The 25,377-nt window shown below is 41.8% G+C and overlaps 1 long non-coding RNA gene across 1 annotated transcript; it reads right to left on the bottom strand.

The window, feature by feature from the left end:
* Positions 1–23,750: 23,750 nt before the first annotated feature.
* Positions 23,751–24,573, bottom strand: LOC308367662. The gene is made up of 2 exons (XR_013968717.1): positions 24,284–24,573; positions 23,751–23,971 (listed from the first exon to the last, which is right to left on the bottom strand). It is a non-coding gene; the product is annotated as an uncharacterized lncRNA (long non-coding RNA).
* Between the last annotated feature and the right edge of the window lie 804 nt (positions 24,574–25,377).

Here is a 25,377-nt window from a genome sequence, read left to right on the forward strand (position 1 = left end):
ATGCATAGTGCACCAACTAATTTCTTCAAATCAGTACTTCAGTCAGGTCCACTAAATTGTGGATGCCATCGGCCCCTGTCACTGCCTTTGACAGTCTCCCCAGCCAATGGAAGATCAATAATGTTTCCCCAACACACCTATTTTCACCTCCACTGAGCCACTGCAAATGAAACACTAATTATGCCTGATTGAATTTTCTGTGAAGCTGTGTGGACTGACAGGGACATTTAGCTGATTTATAGTTGCCTAATAACTAGAAAAAAATGTACTCTAAAAACGATGTCTCTAAAGTTTCAATTTTAAAAGACTTACCTTTAGGACGTCCCATGAGAGGTTCACAACAATTGAGCATAGAATGTCAACTAGATCAGAACCATATCCATTGATTTCCATGGCAACCTCTGCATAGAACAAATTGACGTGTCATAATGATTCCTTTTAAGTCCAATAATAAGATGACACAAGTAGCATACAGAAAGCAAAGACCAATGTTTTGACCAATATTGGTTCATATATGAAATGTTTTAAAACAACATAAAATTAACTCCATAATCAACTTTCATCTACCTACACATCATGCATGAGGATACTGGTCTCATCTCACTATCTCATACATTAATAAATGTGTCTTGCAGTGGTTGGGACGCTGCTTTACGTTGACGCTTGAGCAGAGATACTTACTGATTGAATATAGATTAGTCAGTGGAAAACTAATAAATAAAACTTAATAAAATAAGCTTGTATGTCTGGCAAATGCCTATGAAATGTGTTAAAGGTGTAATATTATTCCTAAAGTGACACTACTTCTTTTGAAAGTTGAAAGACAGTGTCATATCCTTAATATTCATATTCGTGCTTTTCATTTAGTTAAACATATTTCGGTTCTGTCAGATGTATTTGGTGTGTGGTCCTGCAGCTCTACATAGACCAGAATTAGGATGGGTATCATCTCTTGCAACCATCTGTAAATTCAAAAGGGATGACATTAAAAGCAGAGTGCATGAAAAGCCTTATTTACATGTATTGCCTGTTGCCTTTCTCACTTGCCTCTTTCCATTTCCCAGTGGCACATTACCTCTGATGGCCTCTTGGCTGGGAGCACATAAAACTCATTTGGGATTCAAGGCTGACGGGGTCTGGATTGGAGTCGGAGGTCTGATGATAATGCTCAAAGTCAGGAACGAGTGGACCACCACCGGCCTTCCTTCTCTGGTGGTGTTGGCACATCCGCTGGGGCACAGCTGGCGTGGCTCTGGCACCAAAGACACGTCCCCGGACCCCTACCTCATCTGCCCTGACAGGGGGATTTATCGCATGCCAGCCAGAGAGGAGAAATGAGCACTGCTTGTTATGCACAGGTGCTCTTTTGAGTCCACTCTGGATGATGTCTCTATGCAGCAGAGGCCATGCAGGATCACCAAAGCCTGCAGCACGGAGCTGATACAAATATGATGAGGCTTTGTCTGAGGCTACAAAATACATGTTTCTTTGGGGGGGACTGTCCCACATGTTATTACAAAAGGTCATCTCATGGCACACTGAATATCTACAGAAAAGCATTTAATTATTATGTATTTCCATAATCAGGGAGAGGGATTATATATTTGTATTAACTATAGAGTTTGAGGGAAAACTGGTCAAGGTATATGAAATAAAAGGGAATATTATAAAAGTACAATGGCAATGTCCCTGTTCTACTGGTTGAAAGGGCATGTGATGCCCCAATAGGCATGTGTGTATATGTGGAAGTGTTAAGAGGGAGATGACGCATATTCCCACCAGGGTTCATGGTGTGTTAACCAGGAAAAAGGCATTTAAATCAGGCAAATCAACACACTCTGGTGCCCACATCCACACTCAGGCTTCAGTTAGCGCTCTGGAATCACATGCCTCCTTTACCTCATGCCGTCACTCAACCCCTTCACATCCACCCTGTCCTCACGCTACCTCCACCATGACTCAGGAGACGGATGGCGCTGATGGCCTGCCTGCCTGCCAGGGATGCTGCATCAGCAGCGGATGTGGAGCCCCATCTGAAGGAAACCAGACTATTCGGTTGTTTCATGGCTCATGTGCCTGCACCTCCAGCTAACAGTCAGCCGGTTAACCCCAATTGTCTGGACAGCGTTTTTTGTATTTATTTTTAAAGGGCTAAATGCAGAAGGCCTGGAGTGAGCCTGGTGATGTCTGTAATGAGGCTTATCTGTAAGATGACCTCACTGAGTGTTCATATTAATGCTGGCGTTGAGTTGTCCTCTGGTTACGCCCCGTCATCTCGAAGTGGACCACAGCTCCGGAGCCATGCAAGGTCACTAAACCCAAGATGCCTTGACACGGGGGCTGCCTGAGAGCTACGCAAACAACGAATAAGAGAGGACAAGGCTCCCTACTCTACGGCTACTCTTTTAAAATCCCAAGGTACTATATTTTGGATTACATGGGGATCTTGGCAAACACATCGGCAGCCACGAGAGTGCCGAAGGCTTCGTCAACTCAACCAAAAACTGCCACTTGTGTCAAAATACTAAAAACGGTAGGCACAGCCTCACCAAACAAGAGAAACAGCACAACAGTTAGCCCACCTAACTTGCTATATGCATGTCCTATCCTAGCTGTACTACTAGAGGTCTGATGTGTTGCTGTCTGCTTTAACCGTAGCGATTTGATGTATTGTCTCTGCAGTCCTTCAGCATTCCTGTGGGACCGGGTCATGGTGATGGCGACGGCAGCAGACTAATTGGTCTGTAAGCAAAGGACAGGAGCTGGTGACACTTACAAAGAGTGTGGTATTCCTGCAGAAAATATAGTCAATGCATAATGCACAACCTCAGTTATCCATATTACTTTGGTAATTTTACAGTATAATGTTCTTAGCACTGCCAGGGCAATCACATGAATCCTCCCATGTTCTGAGTTAGTAAGGGGTCCCTTAGGCCTAGGATTTTTTTTTGTTTGTTTCCTGTTTCAGCCCTGAAAAAATTAGGGTAGGTAGGTAGGGATTATCTTTTTTTTTTTTTTTTTTTTTTAGACTTTGGCCAAAACTTTAGTGATACAATACAGTTTAACAGAGTAAAACTGAAATACATGAGGACATTTATTTTTTCAATGTCATACTTTAATTTTGTGCATAATGGTTTCTTCAGTTTCATAATGGTTTCTTTTAATGATAAGCCGGTCAAATATCTATCTATGACGGCATGCGTAGCTTAAAGATTTACATAATCAGGTCGTTTACAATGCAACATGTTTATGGAAAAAAACATAAATGTTTGATGCGCGTCAATAAGTGGCCTTTAATCGCAACCTGCTGTGGCGTTAAATTAAGCGCCGCAATATGGTCATTGCTGGCAGCAGAGATTCTAAAATTATTGGACCCTCTTGTGAATCCGTTGCGTCGTCCTGCCTTTTCGCAGTGCTAACAGAACATTTTACTGTTACCATCAATTACCTTGCACCTTAGGCAAGGGAACTTGTCACTCCATTCCGACATAAACGCCCAACACTTCGGCCTTTTCTCTGGTGAAGATGTTCGAACATCTAGGGCTTCAGGTATTCAGTGTTTGAAAAGTTTACTTTCTACATGAACTAGTTCAGTTCATAATTCAAAATTTTGAAATAAGTTCACAGCTCCAAAAAAATGAACTTGTTCAGTTCATTTTTTCAATATGTTGTGGGCTATAATTTTTCAAAATCTCTATCTGTCTGCAATACCGCTCTCGGCCCCTACGCAACTTCGGCGCTCTCACGCACGGGCATAGACAGTAGAATGAAATGAAACACGTTCAGAGGCAACACTGCAGGTATTACAGGTTCATCCTTGTCAGACGGTTCACCCTAATCAGTTGCGTTTGGCATCTGAAAAAAAGTCTGCTTGGCCATGTTCTATCCTACGGAACCCCTTAGGTGACATCGGATTAAAAAAATATAATGCATGGCCACACAATACAAACTCGTGGCCACGAGAAAATAATGCGTGAATGTTCTCTCCTTTGTTGGAAGTTCTCTCTGAAAAGCGTCTGCTAAATGACTGAATGTAAAGTAAATGTAAATGACTGCAATAATTATGTCGTGGCCACGCATTATTATTTTGTGGCCACGCATTAACTATCTTGTGGCCACGCATTATTATCTTGTGGCCACGCATTATTATCTCCTGGCCACGCATTATTATTTTTTATCCAATGTCACCTAAGGGGCTCCGTACTATCCTTCTCACTCAGTTCGCTCCTTGTTTGTAACCGACGGTTTGCGCTTTATTTAAAATACAGCATATGCGTGTTGTTTAATAACTTCCAAACGGCAGAATAGCCTGTTCCTTTACAACATGATAAGGGCCGTGCACGTTTGCTTTATAGGCCTTAATATTAGGATTGTTGTCAAATTCGGATTGTTTTTGCAGGATGGGATTAAAGAAACTGTGAAACCACTGTGAAACCCCCGATTAATTAGATCCTGGTGTCCCTTGCCAGCGGCCCACCCCCAAAAAAAAGCTAGGGTCGGCAGTTTTTTTTAGAGTCAGTCGGGAAACAGGAAACACACAAAAAAAAATCCTAGGCCTTATTGATGAGATGCCATGGGAAACCTAGGCATATCAACACACTTCTGTCTACATTCAAATCGTCTTTCAATACTAGAAAAAACCTTATATGTTTAAATTGTACTTTAATATCAAGTCCAAATTGATTTCCATAAATTATCTCAATTGTTTTTTTTACACTTATGTAGGGGTAAGCTACATGGAACAGGGTGGATTATTTCTGAAAACATTTCTGAAATACCTCAGCAATTCCATTTTGTCTACCAACTTAATTTTAATAAAAACAATTTGTAACTCTCTCATGTTTTTAGGCTAATGCAGAAGCCATTTTGATGCCTTCAGATGAGAGGGAATGACTTCCCCACACATTTTCTGACTACTTGTCATCCCAGCAGTCTCAGTCTCATGCACACATTACTCTGATCTGCTCTGGTAAATTGGTTTTGTAACATAAATAAACAGACAAAAAATATTTTATGTGATTTACACATTTCTTCTCTTAGGAAAAAGGAGGACAAAAATATGAGAAACATATCAAAGTAAAGCAATGGCCTTTATAAAAAGAGATATTCACTATTAATGTGTGTTATAGTCACACAGTTGTTGCATGGTATCTGGATGTCTGACCCTTATATTGTGCCAGTAAAAAAAACTACCAACCATAGGTATAGATTTCACCATTAAATACGTGACTTATACACACTGGGTTCATATGACCCAGACAGGCATGTTATCTTAACCTGACCAGGTATGTAGATGGAATGATCAGAGTCACACTTGACTTGACATTTGAAACTTTACTTTAAAATTAGTCAGATTAAGCACAGCCATGCACATTGTTCCAGTGTTTCTTCTTTTTGTCCCCAATTTGTTGTGATGTGCGGTGGGCACAGCAGCAGGAGAGTGACAGGCTCATGCTGGCTCTTGTCGAGCAGGCAAATTGCGGAAAATGGTACAAGAAGCTTTGAAAAGAAGGTTGAAGTACACCATACAGAACTCATCCCCTCAACAGAATGAAAATGTCTTGCCTAGGGTTTGTGCCTCTAAATTACATGCCTGTGCTGTCTTGCAAGAAAACATAGACGTTCTAGAAAAGGCATCATTGTTGAGCATGACTTCATGCAACTGCTATGCAGACATACAGCCTCTGACTGTGATAGAAACTATTCTAATCTGTTAAGTTTTTTAGATAGGGTGCGGGTTATTTCATCCTAATAGTTATATTTTTGGTTTGAAACTTCTCTTACTTGATTCCACTAATCCCGGCTTTCACCTTGATACCGCCTGATGCACTGGTCCTAGTCCATATTCCAATATCGAGCCAAACGAGGGTGAGCTAGTGTGTGCCAAGGCCAGTTGCATTTCCATTGTCCCTTCCAGTGCCTGACCGTGTCTCCACTGGGCTTATTGAGGCTAGGGTCCAGGCACAAGGCCACAGGTCTTAGGCCAACTAGGTCCAACTGCTCTTGAGGCGGTGCCAAGGTGAAAGGGGGACTCAGGTAGGATGAAACATTAGCTTGCTATGATATCTAAAAGCAAACATAGCTGGCTTAGGTGAAAGCCACATGCTATGGATTGTTACATTTACTTCTGTTCAAGTGCATGACAATTTTAAGCAATAGGAGTATGAAAAGTCTGTTTACATTATGCACTTTTTTTGTTCAAGTCTGGTCATGAATAGCCTCACGTTATGAGGTGTAACATGGTGCATATCTAGCTAGTTTATCTCATCGGGGGGTTTGGCCAACAGTTTTCTCTGTATAGACTGTAATGTAGTTATTGTAAGTTAGGGGAACCAGCTAGCAGGTAGTTATAAAAAAAAATCTGATTGTAATTTAACTTCCAGAGATTATTTGAGGTTCAATTATAAATAGTTGCGATATATTAGCCCTATCTGGCCAAAAATGTCAATGGTCTGCAGACAGACACTCCAGCACAGGTTAGGACTAGGACGCGGGTCTGGCACTCCACGCCTGGGCGAGACGCTTCACTTTGCCTCACCTAGGATGCGATCTGGCACTCCGCACCGATGAGACTCTTTTTAAAGATCTTACTCATTCTCGTGGTTGAAAGTCGGTAACAAAACAGAGACAAATAGCTACACGGTCAAGCAATGTCATTTATTTCCTAAAATACTTTTATGAATCCAACTAACATTACCATTGCACACTCACAACCTTACAGATAATGTATAGAAGCTGTACTAGCATTTGTATTCAAAGTTTACACTTTAATCTACCAAAGTAGAAATAGCTACACGGTCAAGCAATGTCATTTATTTCCTAAAATACGTTTTACGAATCCAATTTACATTACCACTGCACACTCACAACCTTACACATAATGTATAGAGGTTGTACTAGCATTAACCTACTAGACAAAATACCAATTCAACCCCCACAAGGTAGTTTACACAGCACCAGGTTAGAACCATCAAGGCGGCTCCTGGCCTTTTGTCTAGGTTGATGGGCCATCAGGCTTTTTTGTGTCTTGTGTAACGATTCTATTGCAGTCAGGGACGGAGACGGATTTTCAGCTTTCCAACTTTATTCTGATGATAAACAAACAACGGATGACATACGAGTATCGCTGACAGGCATATTTCTTCTGTCTCGCTATATACACATTATCACACAAAAGCAAACCAGTGCACAAACAAACAATTAAAACAACAATGCACGCATAACACACACATGTTGGCATTGGAGCGTCATACCTGATGATAAACAAACAACGGATGACATACGAGTATCTGCACAAGTGAAACAAAATAGAAAACACGTCAGGTTCAGTATGGCTATTAGTATACTATTCTATATTTAGCTAGCTTCGGAACGTGAGTAGTGGAAGGTTCCCAGTGTTCTAGCTTGCTAATCTCCGTGTGAACAATGAACCTCGTGTTCAAGAAATATTATATAATCAAACTTTCTGCCCATTAACAAACTTACATTACAAACCATCACATTACATACTTATTATAGAAAATACAAATTACATGTCGAACTTCTCGACATTTATTGCATCTAGCTATCTAAAAATGTACAAATTGTGATGGTCATTTTTCGTTATGGACCTACCGCTGACAGGCATATTTCTTCTGTCTGATTATGACAACGACATATGAATATAATAACTTGCAGACCTGCAGTACGTCACATCCCCAAAGGTGGCTCCAAAACACCAACAGTAATAAAACACGCTTATTTATGGCGAAACTCAAACTCTATTTACATTTAATCTATTTGCATTTATAACTCCGTTACACCCACCCCCTCTGAAATTCGCCAAATACAATCAGCGACCGCAAAGCATTTCCAAAGGGAAACCAGTACATTCCCTGTCAACACTAGTCAAAGGGTCACCAATTACAGGACAGCCAACCACGAAGGTATCCAAGACGGATGAAGTGGAGGAAGAGCGCATAAACTCTCCAACCAACCACTGGCAGCAGGGTGCCTTATACACCCCACAAGACCCATTTACAGTGTACTTAAAGTCAATAGCCAAGCCAATCTCCTCAAAACTATCCAGACTTGGACTACATCACATTACTAAATGTGTTTGAACATGACTTCAAACGACACTGACTAGTCATGAAATACCTGAAAGACTAACCTGCAAACAGTCTGCATGGATGGATGTGTGTGAACGATGTCTTGTCTTGACATAGTTTGGATCAGTCTGTCAACTGGCTTGGTAATGCGGCCAAACCTAGATCTCACCTGTGTGGATAAACTGGGATTTTGAGACTGTGAGACAGTAGCTAAAGTGTCAATACTATGTGTGTCGGTAGCATTGTCTGTCTGTGTCACAACAGTCCGTCCATCAGTCTGTGTAGGTGTGAGCATGTCTGAGTCACAACTATCTGACTGTCCATCTGTGTACCTTGTCTACGGAGGCCTTCGTCAGCAAGGTCAGCAGCTCTGTTTATCCTCAACCAGTAGTCAACTGGGCTCTCGCTAGGTCGAGGCAGGGTGGAGTAAAAATCTGCTAATGGAAGACATGACGATGCATCACTGAAATACTGAAGGAGAATATCAAAAATATGGGTGGGGTTCAGAGTCACATCAAGAGTTTTGTCGCTACGCAAGGCAACCTTCACAATATCTCTTGCTTTTCCCATCAGCTTCCCCATTATCTCTTCAGCCTGCTCTGCCACGGGACACTTCTGCTTCTTGAGATAAGCTTTAGTCATGTCAATCCAGTCCTGGACAGGGTATTTGTCAGAACCGTCACCTCTGAATAACTTAGGCTCTTTGTCTGATTTTACATGCACAGTAACGTGTGAGTCTGTCTGTCTAACAGTGCTTGAGTCACTGCCTGTGTGTGCGGGTGATGTGTTGAGAGGTGCGCCACTCTGGTGTACACTGTCTACATTAACTACACCAGCAGACAACAACCTGGCTACAATGGACTCACCAATCTGAGCACCCAACTGCCCCATCATACCTGTGAGATGGTCAATAGCGGCGGCATCAACATTGCTACCGGGTGTGGATGTGAGAGGACCCTCCCCCATGAACTGGCCAACAGGAGTACAACCTGGGTTTTGACTTAACCCTGTACCCCTACCGCTGTCAGCTAATGACTGGGAATAACCTGCCTCCCCACTGAACAACCCACGTCCCACAGCACCACTATCAAAACCTTGCCAGGCACCCAACATACCCCTCCCTTTTGGTAGAACTGGACTAGCAAAGTTATCTCCTACATTACTGTAACCTAGTTTCTCAGCCATAATGGCAAGTATCTGCGTTGTGTATTTTTTTTTTTTTTTTTTTTGTAAAACGAAAATAATTAATGCCAGAGAAAATAAATTCTATATTACTGGATAATTATATAAAAACTTTTTTTTTTTTTTCCAAAAATTAGAACAATATATACATATCCCTACACTGCACAACCATATACAAAGTTAATTCGAACCACACTTGATCTTGCACCCTTGATGTTGGATCTCCACACAGCATCCACGGCGATCGGCGTTCAGGCTGATCTTTGAGATCGACGGGTCACGGCACCAGTGTAACGATTCTATTGCAGTCAGGGACGGAGACGGATTTTCAGCTTTCCAACTTTATTCTGATGATAAACAAACAACGGATGACATACGAGTATCGCTGACAGGCATATTTCTTCTGTCTCGCTATATACACATTATCACACAAAAGCAAACCAGTGCACAAACAAACAATTAAAACAACAATGCACGCATAACACACACATGTTGGCATTGGAGCGTCATACCTGATGATAAACAAACAACGGATGACATACGAGTATCTGCACAAGTGAAACAAAATAGAAAACACGTCAGGTTCAGTATGGCTATTAGTATACTATTCTATATTTAGCTAGCTTCGGAACGTGAGTAGTGGAAGGTTCCCAGTGTTCTAGCTTGCTAATCTCCGTGTGAACAATGAACCTCGTGTTCAAGAAATATTATATAATCAAACTTTCTGCCCATTAACAAACTTACATTACAAACCATCACATTACATACTTATTATAGAAAATACAAATTACATGTCGAACTTCTCGACATTTATTGCATCTAGCTATCTAAAAATGTACAAATTGTGATGGTCATTTTTCGTTATGGACCTACCGCTGACAGGCATATTTCTTCTGTCTGATTATGACAACGACATATGAATATAATAACTTGCAGACCTGCAGTACGTCACATCCCCAAAAGTGGCTCCAAAACACCAACAGTAATAAAACACGCTTATTTATGGCGAAACTCAAACTCTATTTACATTTAATCTATTTGCATTTATAACTCCGTTACACCTGGAACCAGAGCTATTAGACTCTGATTGTTGGTTTTTGAAATAAATGACATTAAATGACATTGCTTGACCGTGTAGCTATTTGTCTGTTTTCTAACCAACTTTCAACCACGAGAATGAGTAAGATCTTTAATAAGAGTCTCAACAACGTTTATAGTAGGCTACGTGTAGCTATTTGTTTTGTCTTTGTGAGAATGAGTAATATCTTTAATAAGAGTCTCAACAACATATATAGTAGGCTAAGATCTTTAATTTAACAACTTTAAAAACTTTAAAGAAATAAAGTAGAGTAAGATCTTTAGCAAGAGTCTCAACAACGTTTATAGGCTAAGATCTTTAATAAGAGTCTCATGTGCGCCCGCGCCCATGCCTCTATGCAATGCGGCGCGGAGTGCCAGATCGCGTCCTAGGTGAGGCGCGCCTCATTCACAAAGTGGAGCGTCTCGCCCAGACGCGGAGTGCCAGACCCGCGTCCTAGGTGAGGCGCCTCATTCACAAAGTGGAGAGTCTCGCCCAAGCGTGGAGTGCCAGATCGCGTCCCGGACCTTAGCTCTCCAGCAATATCCCTGATGGTCTTTCCAATCAATGGAAAATCTACTTAGCTAATTGGGTTAGCAAGCAGTTTGTTTCTAAAAAGCTTCCATTTTTATACCTGACCTGTGTAATTTAGTGAGTGACATACTTGATCGATTTCTTCCTGTCATATTGTGATGTAAAAATCAACCACATTGACTTTCATTGGGCTTGTGACAGAGCGCATTGCATCTATCACGTAAAGCGGCGGTTTCCCGCCAGGACATGATCATTGTTTAAAAGATGGAAACACATGAGGAACGATTGATTATGTGATTATGTTGTTCGAAGTGCTTAGATGTTTAACTATGTGTGATAATCACTGGATGGGTTTTCTGAACTTGGAGATGACCGGGGGGTATGTATTGTCTGTATAACCCAAGGGAAGAAAGACGCGTTGCACGCAAGTTTAGTTTCAGTAACGATGATTTATTCATGTGAAACGGTACCATGGTAAGCGTTCTTAAAGTGCGCACAATCTAGCAGCACAGTTGCATGGTTTAATTGTTCACTGATCTGTTTGGCCAAAATGCTGGTATATTTTTACTTACCTGTTGCCTGTGTCTTCCGGGAACGCGGGAGCAAACTGGGGTGCCGGGCTAGGTAAGATTTTCTTCGTTCCTTTTCTTCGCGGGGACAGTGCATTGTTGGACTTGTAGTATTTGTTGTGCGTTCGACATACCAGCGGCAGCGGCAGACAAGCTCTGATAGATAAATAGATGGATACTTTATTAATCCTGAAGGAAAATTAGGCAAACCAAATAGTCACCGTTGCTCATTCAAATCAATGGAACTTTTTGCAACATTCTGAGGAGCTGGTGGGCCAGATTAAATGGCTTGTCAGGCCTGATCAGGCACCCGGGCCTTGAGTTTGACACATGTGGTCAAAGCTTCGCATGAGCATTATCCCCGTTTGTGGTTAGCTTTGGATTAAGTGGCTTTGTTTGTTTGTTTTGCCTATGTTATACCTCCCGTAGCCTACTTGAAAATAAAGAGAACTATTTTTTGGAAGATCCCTTTGCACTCGTTCATCCGCAGCCAGTCATGCCATTTAACTTCCTTTTGTGTGGTCCACTGTCCTAGTGCTACTACACTAGACCAGGGAGAATTTTCAAACCACTAAGTCACTTTAATAATTCATTCCCTGCGAAATCCTTTTATTTTGATCAGTATGAATAATGAACATTTACTGTAATAGTACCTGACAATTGATGACACAATCCAAACTGAAAACGATCTACGTGACATTTGTTTAGGTTCACCTTTCATCTGTTCGACTCGCTGGCTGTGGTGCAATAGCTTTGCCTCCACTGTTGTGCTTTTTTGCGCACTGCAGACTCCATTATGTGTTTCTGCACTGCTGGCTTTTTCTGTGGCTCCCAGTCCTTTGTGACTCTGACCAGAGGATTACACTTCCTGCACAGGAGGCTGTGCCCTCGCTGCTAACTCCTCTCGCCTCAAACTGTTGCAAAATATGAACCTCTGACCATGCAAGTGGGGGTGACAGGCCCTTGAGCTTGCTGGGTTGGTGTTGCTGGTGTGACTGGGGTAAAATGGCTGGTCATAACAGCATCCGTTGCTGTTGGCACTTCATCTCCAACCCCTCTGCTGGCATAACGAAGTAGTAAGCATTTGTTTTATTTATTTTAGCCCCCTTTTTTTGCTAAGCACAGCAGCCGCAGTGAAGGCACGCCACTGAGCCAATAGACCACTGATTAATTGTCTGCCTGCATTGAGTGGGAGAGAGGGAGAGAAACAGAGGCAGGGGAAAGGCAGGGTCTGAAGTGTTCAGCCTGGCAATTGACATACCAATGCATACTGTGCACATGACAAGCAACACTTCACATATAAATGCACATTTCTGATTTGCATAGTGCTTGTCTTGACTCTCATGTTGGGAGTGTAGCCTAGAGCCAATGCTGAAGTAACTGAGATGTCAATATTCATACATCAGAGAAGCTGTGGCCATCTTAGATCCCAACCCTTTGATCATGTAGCCTGAGATGCTACCATGAACAACTCAGGCCATATTATACTCAGCATATCACACTCAAATCCACAAGTCTGGTCCTAGTCAACACATGTAGGAAACAATACATTATTTTGATATCATACTAACTGTTTGATAATAATATCCTTATTGAAAATTCTCAGGGGGACCACACACAAGGAATGGGGAAAAATTAAGGAATCACCAGGCAATTTTGAACAGTATTGGGTGGAGATAGCTGAGTATCGAATCGAAACAAAACATATAATATCCTGTATATACGGTAGAATTCATATGGACACATCTATTGATACACTGGATATAAAAGGTAAATGGGAATTGGAGGCTAACATCATTATTACAGATGAAGAATGGGAAAGCTCTTGGATGTCCTGGCACAAATGTTTAAGTAGTCCAACCTGGAGAGAATTTAGTTGGAAGCTAAGGATGAGATATTTTAAAACACCCTTAGTAATATCTAAGTATGACAAGAAGTGTTCCCCTCTCTGCTGGAGAGGTTGTGGTCAAATAGGGGATTTTTCCCACATTTTCTGGGATTGCCCTAAATTGCAGAGGTACTGGGAGGAGGTGAAGGGGAAGATAAAGGAGATCTTGAACTTAGACAGTTCGATTGACCCACAGCAGCTGATTTTGGGAACTATGCCTTCAATGGGGCTAGGGAAAAACACACTGTACATAATCAGAGTTATGACGATAATTGCCCACAAAATGATCACAGTAAACTGGCTCAAGCCCCACCCACCTACCGTGGACCAGTGGGCCCAGAGGCTCCATGCTGTGAATTGTATGGAAAGTTTAACTGCAAGTTTACGACTCCGAATGGACATTTATTTAGCAAGATGGACACCTGTTACAGTGTATCTGTTAAAATGAACATTCTGTTGACATCTGACTGGACAAGCTGGATCGATTATGAAACTATGTGAACGCATTGGGATAACTCTTCTGCCTTTTGTGTTTTCTTTTTATTTGGTATAGACTTGTAATATATATTGTTATTATAACTATATGTATTATTGTATGCCATTCTGTGTGAGACTCATTGTCAAGGTACTTGTTCTAATAAAAGTTAAAAAAAAAAAAAAAAAAAAAAATTCTCAGGGGAAGCTGATTACTGATTATCTGTCTTAACAGAGTTGTCAGCCTGTTAAGTCACCCAAAAATGATACCCACGTCGAACACAGCTTACAGATATTACACAGCTGAACATTTTCATCAATAACAATATGATCCAGTATATGTCAGCCTTTACGTTGACAGCAGATGAAAGGAGGAAAATATGTTTCTGGATGAGTGGATAAGTGTCTCCCGAATGAGGGCATAGCAGTGTTCTTGGTGATTGTTTATGAGTACGTTTGAGTATGAGTAGGAATTCTCGAGTCTTTGCTTTCCTGTTGTTTGCTTTAGACCATAACGGTGTTCACAGATCATCAGCCTCCTCTCCCCACTACCCCACCCCCCACAAACACACATACATATAGGACACCAGCTATTTATAACTATCCAGATATTCAAATGAATGAATGCGCCTTGAGAATTTACAGATTTACTGTTAGGGATTTTCTCAGTGTATGGTTTGGGAATTATGCACACAATCCTGGGAGCTATTTTTAACTTATGACTAGCTAGCCAAGCTCATTTCCCATCCTTGAAAAACGGACCATGCATCACACATTTCTGATATTTTGTGACCGCAAGATTATCCGTGCTGATGCTTTCTGTGCACTTCCTGCTGTAGCCTCCTTGTTATCGGCCTTGTATCTTTTTTCTCCTTTCTCCACAGGTGTCTATGTTCCATCAGGGACATTTATTTCTCTGCTCCTCTTGTAGATTTTCACAACCCCTCTCAAGAAAAAGGACACATTTTATCAACAAGGTTATATCACATGTGTTATAATGGCAGCAAAGAGGATTACATCACTGTCAGCTATGTGCACTGAATACAATGTGCAGCAGATGTTTTGGTGCTCTTGGCATATTTACCCACGTGGAATGGGGAATATGTGAGAATAATGGCTGTAATGGTAATTATGGATGAACATGTGCCACCGTTAAATACAGTCTCATCGGGGCATGAAGAGGTTTTGTTTTTTATGGTCATCCTAAGTGCATCAACACCACCCTAATCATTATAATTATGAATACCACCCTGTCCATTACATTATTATCTAATTTTAACAGTCTATCTACATGACAAAAACAGCTGTTCATTGTGCACTGAAGAAGAAAACTTGCGAACAATGAAGATCCCAGGAATAGTTTCACACAACTCCTGGTGGGCATCAAAGTCCACAGTCAAGTTCAATTCAAGCCCCCCTCAGGCTCCATATGGATGAGTACTTGATCCTTTCCAAAGCCACAGCTGGGTGAAACACAGTGGATAGATGCGGTCAAACAGGGCAAACTCGTTTCCTTCTCTCTGCATCTTTAGCGTTCACTCTTCACTTGTTTCCTTTTTCACTTAATTGCATCATGGCAGTCAGGGCCCTTTGGTCACTCACAAAGCTCATTTGCTGTACCTTTTCCTCAATACCAAAGTTTTCTACGTTTAACTTTCCAAATCCACGTTGTTCTTGTTCTGATGCAGTACCCGTGTTTTACCACTTGAATAACAGACAAAGGCGATAGATATAAGAAGACATTGGGCCCTATCTTGCACCCAGCGCAATTGACATTGTCACCGACGCATGTATCATTCCTATCTTGCACCCGGCGCACAGCGGGATTTTCCCTCCAGAGGCGCGCGTCGAAATGAACTTGCGTCGACATGGGCGGGCCGAAACAGAGAAGGCGTTTCTCGGGCGCAAGTCTTCCTTTGTGGTATCTTGCAGTTTCAAAACGACAGTGCGCCATTGACCAGAATAAACCTAGTCTAATTTCACAGGCGCATTGTCTAAAGTCTGTGGCGGGTTTTCAGATGCTATTTTAACGGCGCGTGCCTGGCCGTACAGTATAGGACCTATAGGCTACACTTTACCTCTGTCGTCTACATGAGAGATTTACACCAATTTTTTGGCAAGCCATATATAATTACAAGGAAAATAAAGTATTTACCACATTAGGAAATCATTGTGATATCCGTATTCAAAATGTTTTTAAACTAGGCATACATCTAGCGTACATGTCACCTGTGTGATTAATTTGATTGCTTTTTATTGTGATTTTGTGTGCTGTGCTTTTATTATGCTTTTGTGTGCTGTGTTATTATTTTCCCACCTGTGTTTTCTGTGTGCTGTGCCCCACCTCCTCCCGGTGCTGCCAATGTTGCCTGATTAATGAATGACAATGGACCCATCAACTTTCTGCCAATCGCGGGGCGTTGGCTAATCAGATCAGATTGTGGACAGGTGTATGTGGGGGGGATATCTTTCTCTTTTATTCCAGACCAGAGGATTCACAGACAGAAGTCACACGCCGGAGAGACACGCCAGGGCAGCAAGCTTGTGGACGTAGCAGAGAGACACGCCAGGGCAGCAAGCTTGTGGACGTAGCAGTAGCGGAGACTTTGGAGGAACTGTAACCAGCGCGGATCATCTGTCTGGACGCAAAGACGCGTTAACTACTTCTCCGGGTCACAGATTTTGTCTGTGCCCGGCTTACGTAAGTGTCTACCGACTCTCCTGTATGAGTGTTCTTGCCTATAGCTGTGCTCCTATTCTCTCGCTGCCGAGGTTCTCCCTGTTTTGCAGTATCTGCACGGCTGGTGGAGACGAGGACGAGCCACTTAGGAAGACGTATCTGCTTGCTTGCTTGCCTGCCTGGCCTGTTGCTGCACTACAAGGCTGCTGCTGAGCTACATCACTGCTACCGCGCTAACTACTGTGTGTTGACTGAGCCAGCTTCGCTGCATTCTTCCTCCCTGCCTGCTTGTGGTGATTGCGGTTGCTGAAGAGGGCGCTCCTGGCCGGTGGCGGTATCCGTTGTCTGGGATTCACTGGACTAGTTTTTAGTGGACTTGTACTGTAGGCTACTGCAAATTAATTACTAGCCCCTTATACATGCGTCAATGTAAAGCTGTTACATCGCGTCTGCACCGATAGAAACTCGCGAACGTGTTACAATTGCCTCATGTATAAGGGGTCTAGATGTGAACTGTTCGTTTTTCCGCCGATCGTCTGAGCCTTTCGAGAGAGGTGGTTTACCACGATCGTTCGGCTCAGAAAAGGGCGTGTCAAATCAGGCCGATGTGTCATGGGGAGTCGGTGCGTGACTGGGGGGAGACGGTGACAGGAGGCTAGAAAGTTCGAGGCTAGAAAGTTCTTGCCTGTTCTTGAAAGGAGACTGATCCAATAGGCAAGTAGGCCTACAATTTTTTATCAGTAATAAAACGCAATTTGGTACACCATTTTAATATGGTAATATAGCCTACTGTTTTTTGCAAAATGAAAGAAAGCATATTTAGGAAACGCCACTCGAGCCTATTAATTCTGAAATTTCACCACATTGTAGGCTATATACTGTAACAACCCCAACACTTGCCTGCTTCCCTTGCAAATCAAAGTTTTCCGACTATTTTTACCTTCTTTCTTAGCTGTTGATGTTACTGAGCCAGAAGTTTAAGTTGTTCTGAACATATCGCGCTGCCAATGCCCAATGTCACTTCTGAGTCAAATCACTCCATCATCTCTTTGAAATTCCTTATTCCACGAGTGGTAGGCTACAATGACTGGCTGTTTTCAAATATAACTAATAGCCTAACGAAACAAAGATTTTCCTCTGCTGATCCCGCGTCTATATGGAAGTTTGTAGAGAGAATGCGGGGGAGTAAAATGCTCCGCAAAATGCTCCGCTGCCGGGGTTAATTCCCTTTCCTTTACGTCTACTGCTGTCTAGTCAATACATACAGACAGCCGGAAAGGTTAATAAACGGAATGAAATAGCTACACATTACACACGCTATGTTTTAATAAAACCCACGTTACTCACATAGGCCTACTGGTTAACACTAGTGTTTGTTACAGCACATAAGCGTTTGTCGCTACATCCAAACTGCGTCACCGTTGTCTCTCCCTGTATCTGCTCCAGCCGCACCATTTTACTTGCAATGTGAATCATTTAATTTAAATATGCTTATTGCCATTTGTTGCACCTTAATCATTTTCTACAAACATGATATGCTATGTATGGTGTAGTAGACTGAGACTCTATTCACTACTGCACAAAAACTAGACACGTTTGCAAAACTAGACGTTTGCAATGAAGTAGGTAAAACAACTTTCGCCAATATCTCCGTAAGGGAGATGGGTTGTGTGCTCAAATTTCCTGGGATCAAAGAAGACGTTAGTATTCATGTGCAAACTAAAAATCACGTCTCAGGATTGCTGCGCATGCAAGTTATTTCGGGTGTCTCAACTGTAACTTATAGCCTACCACTGTCATATAATTATGAGTTCAGTAAAAGACGGACCAAACACAGTTTTCTACGGTTGTTGAAACACATCCACGCGTAGACTCGTTTTCTTTCCATCTGAGAGTGGTTATTCAAAGAAAATATTAAGAACTATATGCTGATAGAAAGAAGGGAACTTTAAGCCACTACACTGCCTGTGCACGATGCGGATCCACGTTGATGTTGTTAGTAAACAAACCAGGTGGGAGCACATCTCCGTGGTCTTTGCGCATGCCCGAGGCAATGTAAACGCTTTACATTTTGCACATGTAAACACGTAACGACAAGAGCCGTTTCCCTTGAAAATGTTCACACCTACACGCGAATACGATACGATAAACTGTTCTGATCACATTGGCACATGTATTAGGGCCTACTGTTGGATGGGCAACCCTTTTTAAAGGCTCTATTCATTAGAACTTATTTAATAAAATCAAGTAAATTATTATAATTCCTTCTCTCAAAGTCGTTTTGTCTGCCTACCATAGTTCTTTTTGGTAATTGCCTGGTCACGGGCAGATTGGGTTTCAGTAGACCCACGTGACATACACATTGACCCAAATGATTCAGGTTAATTGAAGCTGCGTGACATTTAATTTATTGTTTGGCTTTGTTGCATTTATTTCATGCCAGTATTATTATAAATCTTGTAAACTCATCTCTGTGTATGTGGACTTTATTTATGTACCTTGGGTTTGGTCAGCTGGTGCACTGGGTTGGGTGCCGATTTCGATGCCCCCAAATCCCTGCACGCTCTCAGGCGTGAGGGTAGACGTGGCGATGTCCTCTGCTGCAGTCAGATCCTGGGTCGAGGCAGATCCACCTCCCGTGAGGCCACGAGAACGTGTGTTACCTTCCAGCTTGGATGTCCCACGTCTCCCGACGTCATTAACGCGTTTTTGGCACCGTTTTCGGGTGCCCCGTAGCAGAAACAATCACGGCAATATCTTCCCATGCTTGCTTGACTTTGCTAACTTTTGGAGGGTTTCTCGCATCCCCATATATATCTACAGTGCCACTTTCACTGCACGAAAAGCAAGATTATCGGGCCCGTATACGCTGTGATACAGCCGCGAATGATCACCATTCCTGGCTGATCGCGGACAGTCCCCCGAAATATCCGTCTGCCGCATACTGACGGAATTTCCCGGGAAGGGACCTGCAAGGGGAGGGGGGCCGATGTGTTTAGCATTCACACCTCCCGCTGACAGAGGTGCGAAATGCTCTTATTAGCATATTGACTGTCAGCAGTCTAGCCACACACACCCTGCTGCAGCCATTGGTTGAAAACGACAAGGAATTGACTTAAAACGTCTTGTGATGAGACGGAATGAGATTGTGTCTAAAGGTCAGCTTTCAACTGACAAAACGTATCCCTTCCCATTTACAGCTATTGCCCCATTAAAACGAAATTTAAAATAATTTTATCAATATTCTGTCTTTAGGGTTTTGGTCCGGGGTTATCACATTTATTGATTCGCCTTCTGTTTTCAGAGTTCTGTCTTTAGGGTTTTGATTTCGGGGATGTCACGATGCTTGCTTTGCTTTGCCTTTCATTTTCAGAGTTCGATGGTTGCAATATACTTTGGAGGCTGTTCCACTTATATTCCGGAGCTTCCTCTCTGTAATGTTCTTGAGATTCACTTTTGGCATGTATTTATACAGAGTCGGGCTTACTCTGATATTGAGATAGTCATTTCGCAACTTGGGACATGTTTGCCACTCGTGAATATCTATCCTGTGTCTTTTCAGGTAGATTTTGAAATCTTGCGCGAGCTTCGAACCTGCCCTCTTCAGGTTAATGGTATTGTATACCTGTGTCTAACCGCTTAGCCAAGTTGCTGGTAAGATCAAGCTCGTCGGTGCGACCAAGTACCTGGTTTATAATTCCTCCCTCCTCTGGCGTATTTCTCTTCTGTTACTGGAGCGTGCGAATTGGGAACTGTTTAGTGGACTTATGTGACGTTTTAATTATGTTCACGTAAAGGCGCCCGAGGCAACATTAGAAACTTTAGACTCGAATAATAAACGTTCAATTTCTAGTCTTTTTTACACGTAGTAAGTTTTAATAACATCATACCATTACATATCGACATTCACAGTGGTAGTGGTCCCTGGAGAAGTGGGTAGGCTATACGTTTTATTTATTCATACAGCACAGGATAAACACCCTGTTTTGAGAAGTAGGTATACCCAATGCTGACTGAAAAATAAGTGGGTATACTCTGTATACCTGCGTATACACTGGACTACACCACTGGACATTCAAGGAGCAAAGATGAGACGTCGTTGTGTGGTGAGAACTGATAAAAAAATCGCCTGCCTTCTGTTTTCCACGGTAGATCGCATGTTATGCTAGAAATGGCTTAGCATGGGTGGGATGGGGAAAGATAACACCTTTCCATCCAGACGCAAATTTAGCTGATGGGAATCTGTAAGTGGTTTCCAGATATATATATATAGTTGATCTCTCTTATTTGACGAAGCAGTGAGTTAGCTGTCTTTCAATGCCCCTTGTCGAATTATCTCACATGTTTATGGTGGTATGTGTTTAAAAGTTTTAACTTAGGCTATGTGTAATGTTCCTAACTTATATATTATTATTTCACCTTAATGTTCTTGAGATTCGTTTCTGGCATGTAATTATACAGAGTCAGGCTTACTCTGATAACAGTCATTAAGAGTCGTTAACAGTCGTTAAGCAACTTGGGCCATGGTTGCCACTAGTAGGGATCGAACCTGTGACTTTCAGGTTTTTTAAATCAGTGAAGCAGTGACAGGGTGCCTCCCCTGGCGGGGGAGGGGGGGGGGGTTGTTTTCAATCCAGGTCAATTCAATTAACATAACAAAACCTAGGCCTGGTCAAGGGAAGGGGTGGGGGGGCTTTCACACCAATGTGGGCTTCTACGGCAATACACAGGGTCGAATACTGTCGTAAATCCCACATTTCATGCAGTGTTTAAAGTATGTGAACCCCTTGACCACTTATGATTTTTCATTTTTTTTCATCACCAATTTTCCATAGAAGTAATGTCAGGTGTATGTTTATCATTTGCATGTACTTTTTTAGAGGGAGTTGTTTGAGTAGCCAAAAGACTACATGAAACATGGAATTAGTCCATTTCAAAAGTAAGTGAACCCCCAGCTGAATTGGTAAAGTCAAGCAGGTAACATATTCAGTGAAACTTATTTGGGTGCTAAATTAGTCAATTAAGCAAACCGATCATCTGAGACATCCTTAGGGAAAGGTTTGGGCAACACAGATTAAAAGAGAGAGGAAACCAACCAAACTACTGTAGTGCCAAGGTGTACCCACACAGATCAACAATGCCGAAAGGAAACGAGATATCCGAGAACATCAGGAAGAAGGTTCTGACAGCCCATCAGTCTTGGGAAAGCTTTAAGACCATCTCCAAAAGATTCCAGCTCCATCCATCCATCCAAGACAAATCATTTTGAAATGGAGGGCATTCAACATGACCGCATCTCTGCCTAGAAGTGGACGCCCATCAAGACCATCACCAAGAAGCACCAGAAGAAGAATAAATCAGGTAAAAGTCAACCCACACATCACCTCTAAAGAGTTTCAGACCTCTCTGGCAGCATCTGGGGTAAATGTACATGGGTCTACAATCAGACGAAAATTGAATAGACATGACATTCATGATCGGGTTGCTAGAAGGAAGCCTCTGCTCTCAAGAAAGAACAAAACTGCCCGTTTCAACTTTGCCCGAGAGCACTTGGATAAACCAAAGGCCTTCTGGAAGTCCCTTCTTTAAACAGATGAGTCCAAGATAGAATTATTTTGTCACGATCAAAACCAACAATTTTCGTCTGATTGTAGACCCATGTACATTTACCCCAGATGCTGCCAGAAAGGTCATAAACTCTTTAGAGGTGATGTGTGGGTTGACTTTTACCTGATTTATTCTTCTTCTGGTGCTTCTTGGTGATGGTCTTGATGGGCGTCCACTTCTAGGCAGAGATGCAGTCATGTTGAATGCCCTCCATTTCAAAATTATTTGTCTTGGATGGATGGATGGAGCTGGAATGTTTTGGAGATGGTCTTATAGCTTTCCCAAGACTGATGGGCTGTCAGTACCTTCTTCCTGATGTTCTCGGATATCTCGTTTCCTCTCGGCATTGTTGATCTGTGTGGGTACACCTTGGCACTACAGTAGTTTGGTTGGTTTCCTCTCTCTTTTAATCTGTGTTGCCCAAACCTTTCCCTAAGGATGTCTCAGATGATCGGTTTGCTCAATTGACTAATTAATCACCCAAATAAGTTTCACTGAATCTGTTACCTGCTTGACTTTATCAATTCAGCTGGGGGTTCACTTACTTTTGAAATGGACTAATTCCATGTTTCATGTAGTTTTTCGGCTACTCAAACAATTTCCTCTAAACAAGTACATGCAAATGATAAACATAAACCTGACATTTCATCTATGGAAAATTGGTGATAAAAAAATGAAAAATCATGGTAAAACAACAGAAAAAGCTTAAATGGTCAAGGGGTTCACATACTTTAAAGTGGCACTGTATCTCCCGGCTTTTTACAAAGCCATACAATAAATCAAATGTCACGCAGCTTCAATTAACCTTAATCATTTGGGTCAATGTGTACGCTAGATGTATGCCTATTTTTTAAATATCTTGGATATGGATATCACAATGATTTCCTCATGTGGTAAATACTTTATTTTCCTTGTGATATGGCTTGCCACAAAATTGGTGTAAATCTCACGTCGGTCTCCTTGGCTGTGAACTTTTCCGGTCTTCCACCAGGTAATTCCGCCATTAAAATAACAAGCCGCTATGGAATATGCGCTCCGTGCTCTTAAAGGGAATGTGAGATGACACTCGGATTGGTTTATTGCATATTACGCCCAAACCACACCTATGGCTGAGTAACCTCCTTTGGACCAACCCATTTGACACTTGCGCTGGGCGCAAGTGTGTTTTTTCTGCCGTTATAATAGCAACTGCGCCATAGAGCCGCCCACACAGCTGCGTCTCAAACATTTTGGGGACTGCAGGGCATTAAAAAAATAACTGTTTCTTGAAGCCTTTCTTGAAGTACTTGATTGTGTATTTAGAGGTATACTTTGAATCCTGTTGTGAAAACTTGTAGGCTTCAGTTTCTTGACTGACTGCATGACATTTGCATTCTGACATTGTTGAAGATGAGTGTAATCCATTCTTCCCTTCATTCATATGCTTCCTGTGCCACTCGCTGGTAGAAAATCCAAAACCAGAATATATTCACCCACATGCCTAAGGGGTACTTTTCATCAAATGCTGCTCCTTTTTTCTCCAAAAACACCTTTTGTGATTTGAGATTAAGATAACCGAATTGGTGCAGAAAATGAAATAGCGTGCAAATTCAAATACAGTTCACAAAAGAAGGAATACATAAATATGTAAATGTATATACAGTTCACAAACAAGTTCACAAAACATTTATACATAGGACAAATGTTGACATGTGCCATATGCATAATGGAGTTCAAGCTCCAGAAAGCGTTTTGTAGAAAGAGAATTATTCAGTAAAGAGAACAGGTTCACATCTCAGAGAAATGTTTTCCTTTCTAGCTTCAAATGTCAGACTTAGACATGACTTTCTTCTTCTTTCAAACTGGAGGGTGTTTCTGCATCTCTCGATCCTTCAACACAAATACATATGATTAATTATGTATTCATAGAAAATTAGCTGTATGCTATTCTTAATTTAGACAAAGCAAATTAAAATGCATGGTATAGTATAAAAATAGTATGGCATGCAATTGATTTCTCAAAAGCGGATATGGTTTTGTTGGTTTAAATATATTTGATTTGTGAATACAAAGACAGCTGTTACATTTGTACATTTTGTATATTTATAAACGTACCATCACTTAAAATGATTGAGTGAAAAATGATGAGGGGAGCAGGGATATTTGTGTATGTTTTCATATGTGAGTGTCACAGCCACATACCTAGGATGAAACAGCGACAGGCCACAAAGGAATCAGTGATACATGAGGTTTTCCACCGCAGGAACTAGCAGCCCTTTGTAGGGCGGCCGACACCTTTGTGTATGTTCCACCACCCCTGTAGGACCTCTTTCAGGGCCGTTTTCGAGTGAGATCGAGGGCATTTCTCAATACGGAGTATGTCAGCTATAGTCTGCCGTTCTTCGGAGTTTGGACTCGGCAAGTCCAGCACAGTAGACTCCAAGGACGGTCTACCCTGCATTTTCACTTTTATCTTCACTGTAGTCTTGGGTTAAGTCTTATTAATCTCATAATTATGAGTTATAAAATTATGATAGGTAAAGGAAGAAGCCCTTAAGATCATTTTGAAACATATCAACATGAGTTCATATTAACACATACTTGCAGCTACCAACTGTTAAGATGGTTTCCTAAGCTAGTGATAGCTAGGATAGTTCATAGCTGGCTAGGTTAACTGGTGTGAAACCTTGCATTTTTTTTTACACCTGTCACGGAGGTTAGCACTCTGTAGCGTCCTGTTAATTACAGTCAGGTGGGAATACATGATACCTGTTACTTTATCGTTATGGAAGCATGAATTAAATTGTTTTATTGTCCCCATGTTGTTCTTACCTGATACACTAATGGTATTTATATGTAAAAGAGGAAGAGGGAAACCCATTTACTCTTTAACTGGCAGAGTTACTGTGCACATCGCCAACTAGGCTACTGGGTGAACCCAAGGATTAACCACTACCGAAATTTTACAAAATCAATGTATAAACCAATCTGGCTCAGACCTTATCCTGTTTCCAGTCTGGACAATTAGCAGTGAAATTCAGCTAGTAAAAAAAAATGTTCCGTGTTTCTGGCCGCACACTGCAAACAGTCAAAAAATGCAGTGTGAAACGTTGGACACTCCTTGCCCGAAACGGGCGCTATCTTGGCTACGTAGTGGAAGAGGAGGAGCCCTTTCGGGAGCTTTTCAGTCTGGAAAGTTGGCTGCCTGACGCCTCGCAAATCACTTCAACCATTATTGCTAGTTACTGTACAATCACTGTGTTATGTGATAGTACAGTGTCTATTTCTCTGTAACT

The sequence above is a fragment of the Sprattus sprattus genome (genome assembly GCF_963457725.1).
Source record: "Sprattus sprattus genome assembly, chromosome: 7".
In the NCBI taxonomy this organism is placed as follows: Eukaryota; Metazoa; Chordata; class Actinopteri; order Clupeiformes; family Clupeidae; genus Sprattus; species Sprattus sprattus.